This window comes from Engraulis encrasicolus, chromosome 9 (genome assembly GCF_034702125.1).
Source record: "Engraulis encrasicolus isolate BLACKSEA-1 chromosome 9, IST_EnEncr_1.0, whole genome shotgun sequence".
Classification (NCBI taxonomy): Eukaryota; Metazoa; Chordata; class Actinopteri; order Clupeiformes; family Engraulidae; genus Engraulis; species Engraulis encrasicolus.
Genome location: NC_085865.1, coordinates 23,836,725 through 23,854,025, shown reverse-complemented (window position 1 = coordinate 23,854,025; position 17,301 = coordinate 23,836,725).

The following is a 17,301-nucleotide window of genomic DNA, read 5'->3' as shown; positions in this document are numbered from 1 at the left end:
GAAAACAGAGTTGATGCAAAACCAGAAAAAGACAAGAATCTGACTGCAAACACTGACGGGCAGACATATGCTCGTGATGATCTTTACAAAAAACTCCCCAGATTTTAACTTTTTTTCTCAAAAAGCAAAAAAAAAAACCCACTTTACCGACACTGTCAGAATTCGATACTTTCTGTGGGACTGTGCATCAAAAATGAATGGTGTTCCTTAGGTCATCGCACTGACAGGGTGGAAAAACAGGCATAAGTCTATTCCTCACGTCTGATGGAGGCTCCTCCAGTGCCGTGGCACGGTATGCCCCTGAGACCGCTTAGCGGGGTCCTGTCTACTGACCTCCACTGAGCATGGCAAGCTGTGATGTCAATGGGGCCACGGAGAGGACACTGACTCTCTACCACTTATGCAATGTATGAATGGAAAAGTTGAGAAGTTTTGGCAGTGTGCCCTTCTACTATATTTTTCACTATTAATATTATGGAGGAGGACCATACTTGACAAATACATATATTGGTTTTGTTTAATGAAAGATATTGGTTATTACACACAGTAATTAATTATCTGGCCATCTACACTACACAGAGTCTGTAGTTAGGCATGCTAGGAAAATAATTGAGGATCCATCATATGTTCCGTACCCAGAATATGAGCTGCTACCCTCTGGCAGGCGATTCAGAGTACCAAAAACAAGAAAAGGTTTTTGAATAGGTATAGGTTTTCTTTTGTCCCTGTTTCTGTTAACCTACTGAACGCAGGTCATTAACAACTACCATCCTGTAATGCCATGTATGTGGGTTGTGGTATGTGGGCTGTGGTGGATATGCACTTGAGTGCCTCTATGGGGGCACTTATGTATGTATGTATGTATGTGTGTGTTTATTGTTGTTGTTGTTGTTTTTTTTTTTGGCGTCATGTGTATCGGTGTTGTGTGTATGCAGCTATGTATGTCCAAGACAAATTTCCTTCGGGACTATTAAAAGAATCTTGAATCTTGAATCTTGAATCAGAGACAACTAAAGTACGACATCAGAAATGGCCCTACGCCGGTGTAGTATCTAAAATAAAGTGACATTTTTATATCAGTGGACAAAACAAGTGTTGTTTCTAAAATTATTCTGACTGAGTTGTGTCATTACATGCTTTCCAGTTGAGTGATTCAAGGTTAGGGCTCCAGTTCTGTCTGAGTTTACTTGTTCCTGCATGACACTCAACAGTAGGTTAATGGCCTTGATACGGCGACCTTGGGTAGGCCTAACTGTTGCTCCGGGGACAACACTACAAAAGTGGTGTCCAGGATCAACATCTGTTTTGACCAGAGAATTAAGTCCAGTTGGAATGCTACCTGGGATTATTACTTTGTAAGCATGATACTCTTTGGTGACAGGCTTAGATCATTTTAAAAGTTGTGGAATACCAAAGCACTCATCTTCTTTGTAGTAAAAATGCCTTTTTTAATGGGCTTAACGTGATAAAACCACTTTGACGCATTTCAGCATGAAGCCTTCATCAGGCAGTGAGCAGGCTATTTTGTGGCAAACTGAATTAGTGTTCTCAGGTGTGTAGGTGGGACCAATTAGCCAATGGCAAACCAGTCATGTACAAAGGTAATACACAAAACAAACAAAGATATCACTATTGGTCAGCAGGGGGGCTCATTTCACAGTCTCCGCTGATATAAGAGAGTATTAAACAACAACAAAAAACATACAAAATACACATATCAAATAAGTACAGTACAATAAGTAAAATAAGTACAGTATTGTGGAGTGTGCAACAGTATGTATACTACAATATGGCTCACTCAGGAAGCCTCTTGGTTTTGTGCCAAGGAGACGAAAACAATAAGTTACCCAGCTGGGAGAGATGAGAGTTGCATCCATTGTATTCAAATTAGAGCTGTGACTCCAGGAGAACAGGCAGGGGGATTTGGAGAGGTACGGGTTGGGTTGGTTGGGTGGGTTGGGGACGACGGATGGCACTGTGTCGCTGACAGGCACCTGCCTGTGGGGCAGATGACAACTGCAGGAATTATGAACAGAAGCGCTGAGGGGGTTTGGTGCCCCCTGTTGGAATGGGGGCCAAGGCCCCTGATGGTCTCCTGTGGTCGAGATAAAAAATAGATAAATCTTACAGAATGAAATATAACACTTTTAGTGTTGGTCCTACCTTCCAAGTGTTGAATTTACTCTGCAACGTTTACTATGTGCAAGGAAAGGCGGCGGGGGGGCACACTCATGTGCACGAGTTGTCGTCGGCTGAGGCTCCGACTAGAGCTATAGCTGGCTGAGGCTGGCACTTGCCTCCAGATACCATTGTGTGACTGGTGAACTGTGTTTGTGAGTCCCAGCTGGCACACTGTGGGCAGGCGGGAAGGCGGGCATGAGCAGGGGTGGCGACAGGGAGGGATGAAGGGGAAAGTTGTCCCGGGCCCAGGGAGAGAGGGGGCCCAGAATTGGTTGATTGTATTGTATGTAATGGGCTGGGATGGGGGCGCCTTTCAGACGACTTTGTCCTGGGCCAGGCCAAAGCTGTCAGAGGCCCTGGGCATGAGACTATGATTGGATTTGGAGCTGGAGCTGCTGCTGCTGATGCCGCTGCAGCCTGACGGGCGGCAGGATGCTGGGGAATGTTTTTATCTCTTTATTTCATTATTTTCTCCACAATGTTTACACAATGCCGAGGGAGGTGGGGAAAGAAAAAAGAAGAGGGGACGTTGTGTGGGAGAGAATGGGAATGGATTCCTGAAATGTCACTCTGGCAAACGAGAGATTAGTCAAAACTAATAAAGGCCAGCGAGTGTCTCAGTGTGATGGCAGGCTAATGCAACGGGATTGTCGACACTAAACATCTAAGCAATTAAAGCATTTCTTTAATGGGTACTGTTACAATGCTTGAATGGACCGTTCCGTGTCTCAGCATTGCTCAAATGGCATCAGAAAAATACTCAGAACAATGACAAGAGTGAGCCTATTAAAATAAGAAAGATAGAATCAAACGAAGCAAAAACGCACTGAAAGAGGTTATAAATGTATATGTGGCCAGAAAATGTGTGCACTTACCAGAGATGTATAGTAACGAAGTAAAAGTAACGAAGTACTGTACTTAAGTACTAAACTGCAGTATCTATACTTTTTTGAGAAATATTTTTTTCCTCATACTTGTACTTTTACTGCACTACATTTTTCTGATGAAATTAATACTTTTACTCCGATATATTTTTCATGTGCTGCTTTCGTTACTCGTTACTCGTTTCTATGCACGAGCGCTAGATGGCTCTGTATGCAATGGTAGGGAAATAAAAGCAGATCGCATTCTCGCGCATGTCTTTTGGCGTGGTCAGTGACGCTCAGTTGGCATTGACACTGGCATGTTGGCAAGATGGATGAGGTAGACGAGGTATCGCCATCAACATCGACACCAACCACCTCACATTGTGGAGAGGAGGAGGAGGATGACGGCTGCCATCCCTGGCCCTATTTAGATTCAATGTTCTCCTTTGAGGGACAATATTTGCACTTCATAAGAGACTTATTGTACAGAGCTCTAATAAACCAAATGGCATTCAAACTTTTGACTGACTTTTTCCCCCCCCATTTTTTTAATGCAGTACTTTTACTTCTATTTCTACTTTTTACTCAAGTAGCAAAACTTGCAATACTTCTACTTGCTTTACTTAAGTACAACACATTTTGAATACTTTTGTCCTTCTACTTGAGAAAGGTAAGGAAAGGTTACTTTTGACTTTTACTCAAGTCATTTGACAAGATGATACTGGTACTTCTACTCCACTACTTTTCTCCAGTACTTTATACATCTCTGGCACTTACCAACAGACAATGTTACTACACTGTGTAAAGTGCACAGTCTATTGTTTCTTGCAGCAATACCCGAGTATTTGCAATAACGTTTTTCATATCTACACTTACTGCTAGTGAGAATTGCATAATACAATACAATTGATACAATATGATATGATACCATGCAATACCATATTGTCAGTGTTAGGTTCAAACCCTTAACATTTGTAAATATGAAACACCTGAAATGAAAGACACAGAGAATCCTTAATTAAGTTTCAAACCGGCTTGGAGAGCGGATGGGGAGAACCGTCAGCTACCATTTTCCCCACTCGTTCTAAACGATGTAATAGCCATAAGTCATATTTATTGGAGGATTTTCCCTGATAACAATTATCTCTATCCGCTAAAGGGAAAAGGGGGCGTACCCGGATAGAGATTAATTCATTCACACACACACACACACACACACACAAACACATGAACACACTAGCCAGGCTGCGCCCTCCTAGTGACGCAACACCTTCGGCGGCGCTGCAGATCGAATCTCGATTGCAAGTCTATGATAATCAGGCAAGGAACACACAGTCCTTGGCCTGCCATGTGGAGATGCAACTCTGTTGTTTGGGCATTCCATTGTTCTGGTACAGATAAAGTCCTCGCACAGTCCAGTAATCTTCTGCAGCCTTGAATAGGAATTCTTGAATGCGAAAGGGCACATTTGTGCCACGGCAACATGTTTGCTCTCATATAGAATAAAATACAGTTCCAACATTTCCCCTGTTTATTCTATATAGAGACAAACATTAACATCATCCAGTGATCACTTCAAATGATTTTTTCTTTAAATAGGTACACTTAGAGGCCCCGAGCATAATCCCCTGGGTCAGGGAACAGATCAGGGACCTGGATGGAATCGTCAGATTGGTGTGGAGGCTCATGGTCTCCACCAACAACATCATCATAGTGTCATCGACATCACTATCCTGTCTAGTTAGAAGAGCATATAGGTTTGACATTTTTTCTTCCATTTGTGCAATGGCAGTGGTACTAAATCTGGTGCACAACACTCTAATACAAGGAATACAACAACATCCACATAACGTGAGGATCGCCGCAAATATTGCAATAGACATGATTATGGACGCTGCCAACTGTCTGTATTTGCCAACATGTCAGAGAAACCATCCCACACTGAAGTGTCGACCCTGGAGTGGTCTTTCATTTTCTTTTTGGTTGAGGGATCCCAATCCCTCTATCGCCCTGGTGACACTTTCGTCAGCTGCCGCATTGTTCGGTATGAAGGAACAACATTGATAACCAAAAATAGAGCACACACTCCTATCGGCCAAAAGCATATCAACCGCAATACGAGATTGGAATGCGATTAGGCAGGTTGCCTTCAGTTGTTCATGGATGGCCCTGAACTCGAATTCAGTTTTGTTGCCCAGCGCCTGCACATTATAGTGGATGTTGTTCATTCTGTCCATATTTTTGTTTATAGTACACCACCAACATACAAATGATTCAAACCCTGATGCAATTTGATTCCACATTGTAGCTCTCTTATGTTTGTTTTAGGTTAGGTTAAGGGGTGAAGTTTCAGAACAAGGTTTCATTTAACATGTGCCCTATACACATATTTGTTTAATGCACTGATTAATCCTAAAATATCTCTCCTGTTTGAGACATGTGCCATCCACATGACTCAATAAGACTTAAGTAATTTCCGAAACAGACTTTGAGCACAGTAAATGATGAGAAGTAAACATCTTCCAACACCCTCCAGTTCATGGGTGCATGAGTGATTCTACGATTCCCCTACGCTTTTGGCAAGAGCAAAAAGTCAATTATCAGTATTTTTCCCAACTAAATGACCTAGATGTTTACATAGTGCCAAACAAACAAATTGCCAAGCTTAATCTTAATAGTTAGTGGAATTGGCAAATCAAATCAAAGTGTAGCCGAATCAGAGAATCACTCGCATAGCCTACATCATGGCAGGCTTTTTCAAACATTTGTTTAAAAAAAATAATAATAAGCTCTCAGAAGTCAACTCATCCACACACAGACATTAGTGTGGGGGAGGTGCGCAGTTGTAACAGATTAGAGAGCATTATAATAGAGAAGAAACAAAAAATGTTTTGTTAGTTTAGACAAAACAAAACCCAAAGCCGCCCAACCATTCTCTCATAATCTATAATCAAAATAAAATAGATAGCTCTACATTCCCGGGAACAACAATTTATCAAGAGCAAAATTATGAAAAAGAAAATTACTCTGGTCAGTATCTGACTATTGTGGCTCACGTTTACATTACAGTTCCTTACAGAAAAGCATGCCGTACAAAATGACTATACCCATAGTATTGGCTGTCTTTACATGATAGTTAGGCCTGCATAAATCACTTTGTAACAGAACTGAAATATATATTGGCATGCAGTCCTCACTGTCCTTTTGTCATGAGGTCATGGTGATATAGGGGCCTAGCCCAACTCCTGCCAATAATGTCAGTACATGCAAAAATGTATTTTGTAAAAATAAAAAAATTGAGTATGAGTAATATTTGAGAATCCAAAAATATTTGAGAATCCTACTTTCTCACACCATTCCAAAGTTTCACTGTCATCACCCAGACATACAGATCACTAGATCAACCAATCAAAATGTAAGAGATAAAAAGAAAGAAAACACAACTGCCATTGTAAAATACGCAACTTTAAAAGAAAAATGAAACAAACAACCGGACAGACCCTTTATCTAAGGTATAAAGGTAAGACCTTGTCTAACTTTAGGTCAAACTTTTCATGGTTTGAAAGAAAGAAAAAAAATAACAGTTGTTATTTTATCAAGTGTTATAACTAAAATTATTACCCAATTGAAACAAAACAAACTCTGGGAAAATCTTGTGAAACTTATCAAATTAAAAACAAAATTCACTTAACCTAGCGATCATTGGTATTGTCTAGGTTCCTTCCATTCACATCAGCTGTGTTTCAGCTCGTTTCCATAACACTGGGCCTGTTCCTCAAAGAACACAAAAAAAAGTATTATAGGGAAAACAACTTTCTTTCATGTACACTCAAGCCAGATCAATTTGAAATCAAATCAGAGCAAAAAATTATTGACTTCATGTATCGGCTACATAAAACATTTTGTAACGGAACTAAAACCTTATTGGCAATCAGTTTTCACTTTGATTGCAAGTTGACGACTGAAATGAAAAGACAGAGAGACAACTGTCTCTTTGTTTATAAATCAAACAAATGAAAATATAAGGATCCCAACGTCATCAAATTCAAACTTTTAAAAGCAAATAGAGAACATTGACATGTCTCATCACACACCATGTGAAGCAATGTTCACACCTACAGTATTAAACTAATGACAATGATAGATATTTAACATATCTTTAAGCTTTGGTATTGTTTATCTAGGTCGGTGTTCAGATTTCTTTTTTTTTTAGTTCTTATTGTCTTTTCAGTGACAAACAGGTGGTTTAGCATACACTGTTGGAGGTCTCAATATTAAGTGTCTTTCTGTCTCTGCCACAGAAATTTGCATGTTTATAGTTGGGCCTGCTGTGTCTGATAAGGGTTGTCTGCAGAAGACCTTGGGCTACTTAGAGAGAGCCTCTGAGCCTTTTAATATCTATCCGAGCTAATGAAAACATCTACACATAGGACACTGTTATCTTTGCTGGGGTGATTTTGTCAAGCGCCTCTGTGTATTCAGAGTCTAGTTTATCAGAGTCAACATTGTGCTCCAGTCATTAAAATAAACCATTAAAATTAAAATTATTAATTCATTAAAATTAAACCAAACCCATGATCCATTGATCAATAACTCATCAAAATAGAACATAATAAGGCAAGAAATTCGATGAAATAAAACAAAGAAATAAGTCATAGTTAAACGTCAATCAAAACAAAATGACAACCTAAATTTCTAGAAATGTTCAGCACATGTGACCTAACTCTCAGACCAGGTCCAAATTAGGTTTACTCACAGCACCTTTGGGCCATCAAATAACGCCTGCGTTATTTCAAGATCTCAAACCCATTGTTCTTTTTAAAAAAATAAAAAATAAATAAGAACAAGGAGAAAGCTTCATCTATTCTTTAGAAGAAACAAAGACATTTTCGTACTGTAAATCATGAAAGCAAACTCTTTTGCAACTACACTACACTACCATGACAGTGCACGGGGCCTTTAGTAATACATTATGACTTGGTCATTGCCATTCTGGTAACAGCTAATTTATAATGCCGTGTCTTAAAGGCTTAAACATTAACATGTTAACTTTCAATTGAAAATAGTAAAGAAACAACATAACTCCACAACCCCGTTTTCTCCTAATCAAAAATAAATGGGTAAGAATGTGTGGAAAAACAAAATCATGACAAAATCCTACACCTCAAAGTTGAATTGTAGAATAAAATAAAAGGCTTATTCTTATTTTAAAAATGTTGTTTCAACATGTGCACTCCCAAGCTCCAGCTAACTCTGAACACAATAGAGTACCTCCACTAAACACTTCAAAAAAAAATTCTTCCACTCTCAGACATATTTAGGCACTCACTCCACAGATACACACGTACACTCCACAGACACATATACAATCTTTCTCACACACACAGTGGGGTGTCCCACTAGGACAATTCATACAACAAATAGGGCCCACACAGACAGACAGACAGATATCCATATTACTTGCCTTGTATGACACAGTGTTATACAAATACAATTATTATTATTATTACTATTATTATTATTATTATTATTATTATTATTATTATTATTATTATTATTATTATTATATGGTAGGCTATCTGAGACATTAACTGCTCAGTGAGTAATCCAAATGGCTGTCATTTGCTTTTTCACACTAGTTTTGCTATTTTTGCTATTTCCTGCATTGCAGTGCGGCTAGCACCAGAGTCACAGAGGAAACGTACGGGGGTCCCTTTGACCAGAAGGGTAATTTCAGGTCTAATTTTTTTTCTTGGTACAACAATCCCTCTAAGTTTAGAACGACGTCTACCTCTTCCACATCCCCGCCCGTTTCCTCATTATCATCAAACCAGTCATCGGCCGAGGGGCCATGCCCGTACGGTCGATACTGGTGCTCTCGGTCTAGTCAGGAATTTTGGTGTTGGCCTCGACGTTGGCCGTGATAGTTTTGGTGTTCATTGTAGTGTTCCTGTTGGCCCTGCTGGCCAGGCCATAAATGTTAGGTTTGTTGTAGACAAATTTCCATTAAACCCATAGTTTTTTACCCAGTAACACAGCGGTGCTACTGCACTAGGATTTTCTCTATGCACAATTTTCCAGTCCTTGCATTGCATTTCAGCAAGGAACTTTTCACTTATTTTGCTGTTACTGCCCCCCATTTTGTCTCTATGAATTTAGTCCAACGTCACAACACCTACAGTGCCTCTATTGTTGGATACACTTTTCAACAAGATAGCGATCAACGATCGTTTGTGGTAAGATTCACTTCAACCTCACAGGTGGAATCTTCTTGCATACAGGCTTCCACAAAGACTCGCTATTTGAACCTTGTTGTATTGGTATGAAACGTATTACCGAGTGGTAATACGAATCCTTTCACGCACGCTTTCTCTCAACGCAGAGAACACAGAATTTAAACTAGTTTCTCGTACTAGGGGAGTCTGCCCTCCCTTTACGTTTACCTGATAGAGTCTAGAATTGTCAGGGTTTTGTCTTCTCTTATTTTACCGTCTTTTCATTCAATCCTTTTTAAATAAAAATAAAAATGTAGGCCTACTCACGATTCTCTGGTCTTTTCAAGATTCCCGTCAACCGTCGGATCCCAGCCTGCGAGGGAGAGACCAGTCCCGGAAACGGGTCTTAGTGCTGTGGCCACAGACTTTCCTGGTTCCCTCCTCGCGTGCTGGAATCGTCGGGTATCTTGGGATCCGGTTCGAAGGACCAAGTAAATGTTAGGTTCAAACCCTTAACATTTGTAAATATGAAACACCTGAAATGAAAGACACAGAGAATCCTTAATTAAGTTTCAAACCGGCTTGGAGAGCGGATGGGGAGAACCGTCAGCTACCATTTTCCCCACTCGTTCTAAACGATGTAATAGCCATAAGTCATATTTATTGGAGGATTTTCCCTGATAACAATTATCTCTATCCGCTAAAGGGAAAAGGGGGCGTACCCGGATAGAGATTAATTCATTCACACACACACACACACACACACACAAACACATGAACACACTAGCCAGGCTGCGCCCTCCTAGTGACGCAACACCTTCGGCGGCGCTGCAGATCGAATCTCGATTGCAAGTCTATGATAATCAGGCAAGGAACACACAGTCCTTGGCCTGCCATGTGGAGATGCAACTCTGTTGTTTGGGCATTCCATTGTTCTGGTACAGATAAAGTCCTCGCACAGTCCAGTAATCTTCTGCAGCCTTGAATAGGAATTCTTGAATGCGAAAGGGCACATTTGTGCCACGGCAACATGTTTGCTCTCATATAGAATAAAATACAGTTCCAACAGTCAGTTTATTGTCAATCCATTTTGCACCCCTGAACAAGACTCGTTTGAAGAATGACAAGACATACAGTACATATAACATCACAGGAGTATTGCTCATTAGTGCCATGCATGTGGACCACAGAGTACCATCAGACAAACAAAACATAGTGCCTGACCCCACAGTAACCCACAGCCACAAATGTACAGGCAAGCAAGACAGAAGAGACAGACCTATTAACACAGACATAGATACCTGGGTCTACATACTTTTATATAACATATATGTAATACATACATACATACATACATACATACATACATACATACATACATACATACATACATACATACATACATACATACATACATACATACATACATACATACATACATACATACATACATACATACATACCAGGGCTTTACACTGACACCTGCAAACTGGCCAAATGCTGGTAAAACTTGGCTGTGGCTGGTAACAAGTTCAGTGTCACTAGCCAATTTGGCAGGTAGCTTATTCTATGGTATGACATATCAGAATAGCGTATATTCTGCACTTTGCCCCTTGTATCAATATGTATCCAGAAACCCATGTTCTAATCTTCTTGCTTTAAAGGCCAACTTCCGATAAAACACAGTTTTACTCACTCCTTTTGAAGATCGGACGGTCACCCCAAGTTAAACTCACTTGCAAGGCTCTCATAGCGGTGCGTCACCTCGCCTGGCTGTGTTTCCCGGTGTTTCCCAATTGACATAAATAATGCAGAGAAACGAGCGAATCACAAAAGCCTTTCTGTGTTTCGTCACGTCGAAAGAAGGCGTTGCCCACAAAGGTTTATGTCGACCCATTTTTCTAAAAACATGTAGAGTAATTTTTTTCTGCTTGTTTTCAATACAAGCAACGTCTGGTGGCCCGAAATCTAGCTTAGCTTAGCTATCAGCTGGTTACTACTCTCAGGTACACACACAGCACAAAGCCTCATCCATACAGCAAGCCCACTCTGGTTGCTCCGTGCCTGCAGCTCGCCTAGGGGTCGCTGTCGAAAGAGCACAGCCCTGAATGGAGCATGCACGCCTCCGTTGGCGCCCCTATAGTGCAGTACCACCCGGGGAAGTGGCGACTCTGTTTCCCATTACATTCTCTCCAAGAACAGGAGGACTGAGCCAATCAGAGACGCATTTCCACGAGATCAGGAAGAGTGAGCCAATCAGAGACGCATTTCCACGAGAAACACGGAACACCCTATCGTTTCTCCACAAGCCACCTTGCTGGCTTGCAAAAACGGCTTGAAACAAAGCAACCAGAACGTTTTTTAAAACAGGACCAACGCGTAACACATTCAATAACAATGGGGAACACAGCAATATTAATCAAATGACGTTGAGAGGCCATCTTTAAGCACCTCATCTTCTGAGGTTAGATGTATAGTCAGCGTCATGATTAAAAAAAAATGTGTGGCTAGTAGAGTAGTTGGATGGCTAGTGACTCGGGAAAACCACTAGCCACAGTGGCTGGTAAGTAAAAAAAAAGTTAATGTCAAGCCCTGATACATACATAGGGCCTACATACATACATACATACATACATACATACATACATACATACATACATACATACATACATACATACATACATACATACATACATACATACATACATACATACATACATACATACATACATAACATGAGGACAATTAGTTCCATGAAGTGCTTGTACTACACACAGGCCTGCAGACTGCAGAACAGAAGAATTGATTGACGTGAAGGAATGTTTGTGTCTATGGTGAAGAAGGCAGCTCTGAAACACCTATTTGAGGCAAATAATTGATATTCGTAGTGTAGGATGTGTGTGACGTCAGTGAAGATGCATGTGGCCAGTCTGAGCATACTCTTGCTGAGAGCTTCCTGGAAAAGTTGGCAGTAATGCAGATAACCGGAGTAGGAAATAAAAATTAGCGAGGAATGAAATGTGCCCCTTTTATAGTAACTATCACACTGCCATGTTCTGAACCATTTGCAAGATGTTTGCAGCACTAGCAAGTAGAGAATTTCACTTTTCAAAATGAGAGATTAGTATCATGAGTGTGTCAAGAGCTGAATGACATGATGGGTATTTAGAAGTATTATGATCTTCTGTGTGCTATGCACATGCAAAGCAGCCTAACTAGGCTGCAAAAACAACAAGAGAAAAAGAAATTATAAAGCATGTTTTAAAAAAAAACTTAGCAACACTGGTGGAGCCAATATTCAAATTGATATTGGCAGATTTAATCCTGGATGCTGGGATCACCAGAAGGTTGGTCTTGGGCAGATAAAGCCGCAAAATGTTTTTTCATCCATGCGGACAGTTCAGAAAGACAAGCCCGGTTGATATGCGTGCCGAGACCATGGGGTCATCTGGCCGTAACGACAGGTACATCTGTGTATCATCAGCATAGCTCCAGCTTATGTAAGATAAAAAGCCCAGAGGGAGCCAAGCAAGTGTGCGTTTGAGGACATCCTCATGTTGCCAATGTAGTGCATTTACAATTGAAGAGTTCAGATGCAAAATCCCCTAAGTGCCTTTTCAGAAAATAATCTTATTTCATTTTTATTTAATACAAAGCTATCAAAATTGCATATATTTCTATTTTATTTATGTAATATAACTATTTATATGTATTATCAAGTACATGAATGTAAACCAAACCAACAACAGGGTTCTCTAAAAATATAGAAGTGCAGGTCTTCAGAAATGGAGTTAGGGGGTTTTGCATCTGATCTCTTCATTTATGCATGTCATAAATATGTAATAGGAAATGTAAGCAAGCTTCTGAATGTGCGCACGGGTCATTCCGGTATGTGCCTGCACGAAGCTAGCCTCTAAGTCAACTCTGGTCAAAGTAATCATTGAGTATCTCTCCCCTCCCTCTCTCTATAAGCCACCTGTGCTATTCATGTGGAAACAGATCCCTGTGGGGTACTACTGCACTGCAGAGCCTTATACCTTGCAGTGGGGGCTCAAATTGCACAAGTCCTCCTGATGTTCACATTCTTCTCATCCTTTTCCTCCTGGTTTCTATGGCTACCTTGTGACATGAAAAGACCATCCAGCCAATCTGTTGTTCTGGCAAGGGTACAAAAGCCGCTAATTAAAAAGCCCATCCGCTCCACACTGATTTCTACACAGAGACCTCTTATTGGGGGGGTGAGACCTTCTTCTTCTCCCATTTACATTTTGATATCTTAATCTTTGTAATTGTTAGTAAAGCCTGTTGTTGAATTATGCATGAGCCCAATGAAATGAAATGAAATGAAATAAAGTGAAAGAGAAGAAAAATGTTGGTGGCAGCGTTGCGGGCAGACGACACAAATAAAAAGAGACACAAACACACTCGCCCAGACTCAACAACAACAAAAAAGTGTGTGCGCAAAAAATAAACACCCCGAGGAGAGCAACATTCCCACAAATCTATGCAGTGTAATCGTCTGCTTGTAATGTCTCTCAAATTAAACACTACTAAGTTATGGCCTTTGGGTTGCATTGGAAAAACATGCCTGCAGCAAGGTTAAGGGTGCCAATTATGTTGATGCCTTTGAATGCTCTCGTTCTCTCGTTCTCTCGTTCTCTCTCTCTCTCTCTCTCTCTCTCTCTCTCTCTCTCTCTCTCTCTCATTTTCTTTTGTCTGTATCCATCTATCTATTTACTTCAACCTCTTCTGGACAATACAGACAAAACACAAAAATACACATACACACTATGCCCACGTCGTTGACTTGTGTATAGAAATATAAAGACAGACACCATGTGAATACAAATGAAGGAGGGTTCAGTGCTCCTGAGGGTCATCTTTGTGCATGCTTCACTACATGCTCTCCTCAAAGGTCTCCAAGTGCATCAGATGGGAATAAATTAATTGCTGTGATGTCACACCCAGAGAATTCCTCATTACAACATGACAAGAGTCCGCCGTATACTCAAATCGCTGACAGCTGAGACTCCCAGATGGGAGTTCACATTAGAACTAGAGTAAATACATAATGATGTGGAAAACAGTAATCTTGAAGATATGTAACAAAATGGACAAGGGTTTTTTTTCCAGCAAGGTGTACGTTGTCACACAAGTGCTGAAGGAAATCATCTCTGGCTGGGTTTGCCAAGGTGAATTCCCCAGTGCACTGATGTACTGTGTATGGATATTTAATTAAAGCTAAACAAGTTCACTATTATATAGGCCCTATTATTCTGGTCCGGTTGGAATCGTGTTGTATATACAAAATGTCTTTAATATGATTGAAGGTTGATAGCTGGGTTTTTTGTTATTGTTGATAAGCTGTCATGTGAGAAACTAGGCCTTGACTGGTAATCTGGCATACACATTCATTACCCAGAGGGTCAACAGACGTCAGGGGCCGATGTGATTTTGTATTTTTTGTATTTTTGTAGAGATGTTTAACTACTGGTGTGTTACTAAAAGCCAGGTAGCTGAATGCATTTACTGACTGTTGCATCAGATAAGGCTGTCCAAAATCTAATCACTTCCAAAAGATCCAACCTTAGATGTTTGAAGATTTTATCCAGTATAAGTACATTGCATTGGTTTGTAGACAACAACAAAATTCAGAAAAGTCTGGCAATTTAAAATGACTGTATCATTGAAAAATGTATTGATGACTTGAAACAGCATGTAAAGAAATTCACTTTGAAGGTTCTGTTTGCAAACTTCACTCAAACAAATTTTACGTACAGGGGTTGGACAAAATAATGGAAACACCTGTTTCATGGGTCATGTGGACCAGCCTGTTGGCCAATCTTCATTCACTGCACATTGCACCAGTAAGGTAAAGTGTGAAGGTTCAATGAGCAGGGTAAGAGCACAGTTTTCCTCAAAATGTTGCAATGCACACAACATTATGGATGACATGTCATAGTTCAAAAAGGAGAAATTTTTGGTGCGCATGTAACTGTTGCATCTTTGACCGAAATAGCAGCTCTTTCTGACGTATCAAGAGCCACGGTATCCAAGTTAATCTCTGCATACCACCAAGAAGGATGAACCACATTCAACATGATTAACTGTGGACGCAAGAGGAAGATTGAAGATTGGCCGACAGGCAGTGGTGGAACCAGACATTTATTCTTGGGGGGGCAATGGGGTAGCCACGTGAATTTCACAGGGGCAAGCTCTTACACAAAGAAAACAAAAACACTCAAACACTATAGAATAGATAAAGAGAATGATTTTCTCGGGTTCTGAAGACACCCGTTAGTGTTACCAGATTGAGCGGTTTCCGATTGTCATCTATTGGTTACAAAAGGGCTTTGGGCAGGTACGTATTCTGTAGATTTGTGGTCATATAAATCAAGACTTCTGTTTAATTCTGGCAGGATTTTAGGCGTTCTTTTTAGTATTTTTGGGAGCTGTAAGGCACTGTCACTGAATCCCTTCTAAAGTGCACCCTATAACCGCACAAATAGATCAAGCGCGACATGAGCAAGGTGAGCGACGGAAGTAATTGACTTTGTGTTGAGTCGCGCGACAAAAATCCTTGTCAACTTTCTATGACGCGGTTCGGGTACTAGCCGCGACAGCCAATGACTGTATAGAGGTCAGTGTCCACAGCCAATGGGAATGTTTGGATGCTTTGCCTTCTGCCTGTACGGACATACTCTAGTCCAGGCGTCACCAACGTGGTGCCCGCGGGCGCCAAGTAGCCCTCCAGGAGCTTCTGATGTGCCCACCAAGGATGTTAGTACAGTCAACAGTGATGACTACAAGATTTTAGTCCCAGTTAATGTTTTTCTTAATTTAAATATGAGATTATTTATTTACAACCTATAAGCAAATTATCATTAAATCACAGTGTGATTAGGAAGGATGTCAAGACATCAGTAGAGGATTTTTAACAAACAAGTAGCCCTCGGGTAGCTCTCAGTAGCTCTCGAGTAGCCCTTAGTAGCCTTCAGACCTAGAAAGGTTGGGGACCCCTGCTCTAGTCTCTTCAATCGCTCGTACCGCTTGCTGCTCCACTCTGTCGCTTGAATCGCATCGCGCCTGGTCTATTCATGCGGTGCAGTAACTGCACCCTTAAGTTTTAGGTCTTTTTGTGATTTGTGATGTGATTTTTTTTGTCATTTGACCCTCAGAAACCCATTGCATTGCAAATGGCAAGATTTACAAAGAGCTACTATATAGTGCCTGACATTGACTGAACTTAACTCAAATTACATATCCCAACACCACACCGTCATTTCCAGAGTGAAAATAGTATTAATATAGAAAATATCACATTTCAAGTAAAACATGGGCATTTTTATATACTGCTATCTGTCTTTTCTGAATAAAATTTAACCATTGTAGAAGTAATTATTTAATATGTAGGCTACTCTTTTTTTCTCTCCAAAGATGTACCAGGAATGTGGGAAACAAGTTTTTGAGAAAAGTATGATATGAGGGCCAGCTCTTTTTTTGCAAGGAAAATGCCTAATATCTAATACAGGTGTGCACACCTGTAGGCTATCTGTGTTAGTGTATACGAGAAGTGATGTGAGATGATAAAGATAAGTGTTTCACTGAAGCCCACTATTGCAGATTTGCAATGTTTCTACAGAATTCTCAGAAATTAACATAAAAGTTTCTGCATCAGAGCCTTAGTAAAATTAGGTTATAAGGAAATGAAGGCTTAGGTGTCTGAGGGTTAATCAAACTATTTTTTACCATCTGTGTTTTTATGTAATTTCAAATTTCCCATCAATAATTTAAGTCTGAACTCAGACTTACTTCCATACTAAAATCCAGTCACTGTAATGTTGCAATGCTGCAAGAGCTTGCTACAATTCATACATATAACAATGCTATCAAAGGTGCTGTACGGACATTCTTCTAAAATGCTCATTAGCATCTAGTCTATTCCAACACAAAGACAGCAATTAGTAGTGAATATTTGGACTTTAGACATGAGGTTTCAGTTGAAATCACAGGAATTAATCATGAAGCTACCACCAAAA